Here is a 7969-nt window from a genome sequence, read left to right on the forward strand (position 1 = left end):
GAAATATATTAAAAAGACTATAAAGGGTTTGCAAGCTTCTAACAACCACTATATGCACATTTTTAGATGCACATAAAGATACAGTCAACTGTGATAAACTTACAAAATATTTGAGATCACATTCTTTGTCCAGCGAATATCATATTGTAGCTTTGCAGTTATCAAATCCCTACATCAAGCAATGTTGTGGGGACTTGTTCAAAAAGGTGTGTATACAGTAAATCTCTGGCAGGCCAACTGTAACACAAACACCGATAAACATTTATGAAAAAATGAAACCAAAAACATAAACGATCAAGGAATGAGGCACACATCACTTTTATGCAGCAATTACCATAGGAGTGTGACTGTTGTTTAGGCTTGTCATGTGATATGAGATTCATCAAGATCTAAGTGGCTTGCCATCTCCACTATGCAATTTCCTGTGTGAAATACTTTAAGGGCCAAGATATCTAGTTTGTGTACACAATGCACTGTTGAAGCTGCAAGTCAGCACAGCTAAGTCATTATTTCAGATTGTCTCAGGAGTACAGAATCAAAGCTATGGGAAATATCACTGTCTGTCACAGTAACAGTCACACTGCACTGTGTAGCTACAGTGAAGTCCATTAATTTCAGGACAAGGATGCAATTTTTGCAATTATGCCTCTGTGACTATCACAAAGGATTTTTAAATGAAGCAATCAAGATGTGATTTAAAGTCAAGGGGTTTTACAATATTATTGCATTCACCATTAATTTTACTTTTAGTGCTTATTCAAAAATAAATAGACATTTTAAAAATTTGAGTGAATGTTCTTGTGGACAAATTAAAATGATCTTTTGAATATTAGTCTTTAAAATCTATTTGAAACAAACATTACTGAAGGCAATGCAAAATTGGAACTTTTAAGTTGATAAACAAGCAGCAGCTAAAGAAAACTGCAAGAAATACCCCATGAGGCATTTTAAGGTAGGAAAATGCATTTTGTGTTTCCGGTGGGTTTTAAACTTCAGGCATTTATTGGCTACAAAAAGTATGCAGCTGAAATGTTAAAACAATTTCAACATTTAAAATGAACTTGTCTAATATAATATGATGCATTATATATGTCCACTTATTTAATTACAATTTTTAAATTGCTGTAAAGCTTATAAAATAAAGGAAATATTTTTCCTCAAGTGCCTTGAATTAAAGCTGCAAGTCTTCTAAGTGGCACCTTGATTGCTTCATTTTACTTCTGGCAGTGCACAAAAGCAAAATAGCAAAAATTGCCCCTGTGGACCTGAATGCACCTGGGTGACCTGCAATGTTCTACTTCTACATTCAGATAGGACTGAGATTATTTCATTTGTCCCTAAAATTCTTAGAAACATGGTATCTAACCTGATCCTTACTCTGGATGGGATTGCCTTGGCTTCCAGTTCTGCTGTGAGGAACCTTGGAGGCATTTTTGACAAGGATATGTCCTGCAATGTGCACACTAAATAAATATGGAAGACTGCATTATTTCATCTGCACAGTATTGCTGATATTAGAATCATCCCATCTCATAGTGATGCTGAATTTGTTACTTCTCAACTCGGTTTATGTAATTTCTTTTAATCAGGCTGTTCTAAGAGCTGGGAGAAATGCCTTCAGTTGATCCAAAAATGCTACAGCGAGAGTACTGATGGGGACTGGAAAAAAGATCACATTTCTCGCATATTAGCTTATCTACATTAGCTCCCTGTTGAATTCAGAATTGAATTTAAAATCCTCCTTCTCACATGTAAAGCCCTGAATTATCAGGCTGCATTATGTCCTAAAGACCCCAGCATCATGTTATCCCACTAGGGCACTTTGCTCTCAGACTGCAGGCTTTCTTATGGTTGCTAGAGTTTTAAAAGTAGAATGGGAGGGATATCTTTCAGCTATTAGACTCCTCTCCTGTGGGCCAACTCCCACTTTGGCTTCACCCTTTCCTTTTTGATAAAGCCTATAGGAAGGGCTGGATCAGGTGACAGTGAACCATCTCTTAGTTATGCTGTTCTAGGCTCAGGCTGCATAGGGAACTTGTTGGGACTTGTGATACACAGTTCACTTCTGATGTGTTTATGTTCCACTAATGCATGTCCCTAACTTTCATCTGCTTTCATAGTTTGTGTTTCATCCCTGCCTAGCTAAGCTCGCCTTTGTTCTTTTCTCTTTCCTCTCACATCTAACCGATCAACGCACATGGCTGCCCCTCACTGAGTCTCGTTCTGCCAGGGAGCTTTTCTTTCTCAATGTCGAAAAGCATTTGCTCATAGGGGATTGTCAGACTTTTGGATTTTTCTCTTCTACAGTTTAAAACACCTTGAGGAAACAACTTAGAATTAATGCTTTATAAATAAAATTGAAGTGATATCAACTGAAAGGAAAAGTGCTGAGACAGACTTGTGACCTGTCCAGTGTGCACCTTGCCTCTTGCCCTATGATAGCTGGGATAGGCTCCAGCCGCCGACTGACCCTGAAATGAATAAGCAGAAGTAAATAGATGGATGAAAGGAATACATTACGGTAAGGTGATCACACCTAAGTGATGTGTTTTGTATCCTACTGGGGGAACCCAGCACACGCTGAAGAGATTACATCTCACAGCTGGCTTGGGAATGCCTTGGTGTAACCTCGGAAGAGCCGATGGAGATGGCTGGGGAGAAAGAGCTGTTAGTGTCTGCTTAAACTGCTGCCCCCATAACCTGGACCAAGATAAAAGGCATTAAATGGATGGATGGATGGTAAAGGAGACAGTTCAAGAGATCAAAGTTCTTCAGATCTGCAAATTTATTTGGGCACTTTCCTTTCTCTGGAGCCTCTGTGACTCTAACATCAGTGTCGCAAAACTGCAGACACAAAGGTGGTGAAGGCAGGGACAATGGTGGCATTTATTTCCCTCCACTTACTTTCCTCATAGAGTTTTATTCTTCTGTGGCATTAATGCTTTCCACATTAAATAAATGGCAGGTAGACTCTAACTAAATGGCAAAGATTACTGGTGAGATGGCTGTGTACTTTTATCTCTAATGCGACGCTTACAAGCTGAATCATGATCAGACTTTTAACCTTAAAATCAATCAGTGTTGCTTTTGAAGACTCTCATACCCTCAGACAAGATTTCTGGAATCTCCTGGTTCTCATCATGAAGCTTATCACTCATATTGACTTTTCACTGATACATTCAAATCCCACGTTTGATGCAATAAGCTGTCAATCGAAACCCCCAAAAATCTGGCCTTAATTTTAATAATTCTGCCTATTCAGTAAGAAACAAGAATATTGTTGGCATTTTGAATGTTTATTCCTTCAAAGCAGTTCCTTATGCTTTTTTATTATGATTCAGAGAAGTTATACAACAGATGCCATCTGTATGTATATACACTAGACTTCAAAAAAGCTTCCACTATGTTGTTTTCGGCCCTACCTCACCCCTACACTGTTTTCCTCTTCACTATAGCCACTATAGCAATGATAAAATACCTTTGAAGATTCACATTATGCACCTCTTGTTGATGAAGAGCAAATAGCTTGGAAGATTACTGCAGTAACCATTATGCCTTGTTCTTGAAGCCTTTTTTGGCAACTCTTTGTGAAAATAATTTTTACTTTACACTTCATTCACTCATGATTTACTAGTATTTTTCTTTTTTCCCATCATTTCAGACAATAACTCAATTCTGTAGGTCTATTGAACTGGTCATGCATATAATTGAATTAGTTTTTAACGTCATGGTTTGGTATTTTAACACAGGGATTTCATCATGTCTGTAGCTGGCACTCTTTCACAGGAGTCAGGCGAGTAGAAATAGTATTCTTTTAAATTGTGTGAGGCAGAAAACACCGAACAGAAGGTTTAGAAGTAAAAAATTTCCAAACTTTTGCTTATGAGTCTTTGCAGTATTGAAACAGATGTACACCATAGCGGTGTCATACCACATTGTTCTGTATACACTATCCACCACTAAAATATACTTAAATTATTTGGGTAGTCTTTTTGTAAGATAATCATTGGTATATTTCTGAATGCTTAAGTTTTCTGTAATGATGAAAGAGGTTAAATATGTGCAAAATATAAATTTATATCCTCTGCTTGAGGTTCAGCACTTCTTATTCTGGTAAATCTATCACAATGTCACAAGAGCTGCGCAACTGATCTCCTTTTCACAGCATATCAGTTTGTCAATTCAGTGCATGTTGCATTACCATTTTCAATTCAGCTAAAGTAAACTTGATAATCAAAGTAATTAAAAACACAATCAGTTGTGTTTTCAAATGTTATGTGGAAACTTGGCCTAGCTGCTCTTTGGGATTCTGGACCTGCTCTCCTGATGACCCCTCAAGGTGAACTCTTGTATGGCTCTTCATCCCATGAATACTAAATATGGCTGAATTAAACATTTTCTCTCTTCTCACTACTATTTAATCAATTGTCTTACTTAGCTGTCTGTCTGGAGTAATCCCTGAGGCCCACCATCAAGCTGACTGGCATCATAAAGACAACTGGTTTGCTACTCTGGAAGTATTTAAGCTTTAGATATCTCATTGGTCCTTCCACTCATTTTGTAAATGGTAAATGGCCTGTATTTGTATAGCCCCCCTCTAGGGACCCCAAAGCGCTTTACACACCCAGTCATCCACCCATTCACACACTGGTGGACAACTACACTAGAGTTGTAGCCACAGCTGCCCTGGGGCAGACTGACAGAAGCGAGGCTGCCATATCGCGCCATCGGCCCTTCTGGCCATCACCAGTAGGCAGTAGGTGAAGTGTCTTGCCCAAGGACACAACGAATGAGACTGTCCGAGCCAGGGCTCGAACCGGCAACCTTCCGATTACAAGGCGAACTCCCAACTCTTGAGCCACGATCGCCACTTAAACTTAAACCTGTGTTTAAACTTAAACCTGTGACTGCCTCCCGACCAAGTCTCAGGTATGATTTATCTTTGCAAAATGCATTGATACAGATCCAGATTTGTAGCAGATGTCTTTTTCCATGATTACTCCCTTCCATGAGAAACACAGTCATGTGAAAAAGATAGTATACCATCTTTCTATTCTAAAAACCTGGCTCTTATTAAGTTGTAAAATTATTCCAACACAACCTCAGATAAACAAAAAATACATGACATATTACATTGTATCATCACTTATTTAACAAAAACTGCGATAAAATGCAGAAGCGATACTTGAATTAGTAGAATCATGGTTATCAGTCTCTTACAAATTAGACATCACTATATTTGAGGAAATGTTTATTTAAATGATTTATATAATTTATAAAGGAATTTTGACCAATTCTTTTTTACAGCATTACTTTAGTTCATTGTGTTTATTTTTGTGAAGCTCTCACCAGGTCATTTCATTAGGGTTGTGGTCTGTTACATAACCCGATTCTCACATTTTACTCTGGAATACTCTGATATACAGAAGAATTCATGATTGACTCAATGATTGCAAGGTGCCAAGGTCCTTTGGCTGCAAAACACACCCAAGTCAGCCGTATACTACTGTGGTTGATAGTTTGTATGAAGTGTTAATGCTAATATTCTGTGTATTGTTCTTTTCAAATGTGGAGCTCTGCATTATGGCCAAAAATCACTACTTTGGTCACAGTTCAGACGACCTTGCCCTACAAGTCTTGTTCAGATGAAAACCAAAGTCATGTTCCCATGTCCCTTTTTCTCCTGCCAACTGTTCCAAACAAGCCATACTTGTACAGCCTTTTTCTAACCTTAGTATCATGAACTTTGACATGCTAATTGGGGCCTGTACAGTCTGAAATGTAGCTACTGGGGATTTATTGGGGATTGCAGTATCCTGTTTATTGCATTGTCTCACATTGGGATGAGCATCCAGTCTTGGGAAGATGGCAACTGTCTTGAATGTTTTCTAGTTGTGAATGATTTTTTATTACTGTAGAATGATGGACCGTAAATAGTGTCGAAATGGTCTTATAACCCATCCCAGCAAAGTGCCAAAACTTCTGCTATTATAGAAGTGGTCACACTTGCTGATGATCAGTACTTAACCTCTTCATTCTTATGGAAACAGTAAAGTTAGGCTTAACCTGGTAAAGACCAGATGATTTATTTACATCCCAATACATAAGAGTTTAAAAATTGTGCACTTTCTATTTCATACGAATGTATTCCTTGTAGGAAACTTTCGAAAGTTTTATTGTGCTGGTGGATTTGACAACAAGGAGCAAATTGATAACCGTGATTTTGTGCATCCTAAAAAAACAACCTTAAATTAAACATGTAAAATTGATTGCTGGGTCATTAGTCAGAAAAACTAATGGCATTCTCTACAGCTGCACAGCTTCTAAATAAACAATAGAAACAGTACTTCAGTTAAAATAGTCTCCACTCTAAATCGCTATCTGTACAATTAAAGCTTTTCTGACTTAACCACCCAATTTCACACTCTCTGAAGATCATTCACAACTTAATGTGCTCCGCGTTCTGCCATCATTACAACATGGTTAATTAAAATCCCGACTTAAAAAAAAAAAAAAAAACTAAGTGTAAAATAAAAATAAATCATCCAATCTGATGTCCTATAGTATTATTGCTTAAACCGAAAAAAGAACAACCGGGGAAGGGAGAGGAGGACCTTGAGGCTGATGCCAACATCTCATGTCCACCTACATCCAGACAGCTGGCAGTCTGCAGGTACCACAGTTTGTAAGAACTGCAGTATGCTATAGTGTATTAATTAATATCATGTGTTTACTAGAAAAGGGTTGCAATTTGCACAAGAAATTTAGAATATGCAATATACAGATGAAAATTTATAATAGCCAATATGTTCTTTAATTAGGTAGTTGAAAAATATGAACATTTTTAATTTTTTTAATTTTTAAAACCCCACTTCTCTTGTATGGAGGACCATACGCTTGATGAAATTAAAGACTATGCATTGCTTTTGGATTTTCCTGCCCAAACAAATTGCTGAAAAATTAACAGTTATTTTCTTGTCATGGGAGTGATTTGAACAAATACAAGTACGTATGCAATGACAGAGGTGCAGCCATTGTTTGAGCAACACAAGGTTATGAGAATGGTTCTGGGCCGTTTATGTGTAGTTTTCAGAAAAGTTATTCACTGTTGCTTTTGATAAAATATTTACTTCATTGATTTATATTAAGCCTTCAGAGGCATATCGAATATTTATTCTTGATTTATTTAGCAGTAGCCCCTTTTTTAAGAGACAATAAACTTAAAGCACATCGTCTTTCCATGACAAATATTGTTCTTTATCCACCGATTAACTGGCTAATCACTCATTTAGCCAACAGCGCAGCTCTTCCGTATTCAACATATTACTTGTCTGAACATACATCATTTCCTGTGTCTTCATTAAATGTGCCTATTTGCTGGAAAGAGAAGATGTCCTTAATAAATGGAGATTAGAATCATAAAAAATCATCAAAACGATTGGAATAATTTACAAGGTTAAACGCTTCCCTTACAGTCACAGTTTTCTTTTTTTATTTTGAAGGAAAAAAAAAAAGAATATCTGTTTTAAACTAATTCAAGAATTTCCTCTAGCTGTCATTTTATTAGTGGAACATCAGTCTCACGCTCCTAATATTCCAACTTTAATTAAGTCTCTGGTGAGTTTCTTGGAAGAATCTCAAGTGTTCAAATCCAAACAGATGGCAAGCTATTTATTGCATACCTTATGCCACAGGTACAGTACTACACCCCACCACCAAACACTCAACAACTCTCCTCTTTCAACCCTCTCCTACCCCCCGCCCCAAAAGACTAACCAGAACAAGGCTGGCTTGTGTATTCTCGGGTGCCTGCATGATTTAAATTTCACCTAAACAATTCAGAAAAGTTTGTTGTAATTAAACCAAACGCACACACGCACGCACATACGCACATGCAATATAGAATTAATCAACTGGCAGGCAGACAATCCCAGGGAAGGCTATTTAAAGATGCACCACAGAGAATGTG

The sequence above is a fragment of the Neolamprologus brichardi genome, chromosome 14, assembly GCF_056152115.1.
Source record: "Neolamprologus brichardi isolate AB-2024 chromosome 14, ASM5615211v1, whole genome shotgun sequence".
NCBI lineage: Eukaryota > Metazoa > Chordata > Actinopteri > Cichliformes > Cichlidae > Neolamprologus > Neolamprologus brichardi.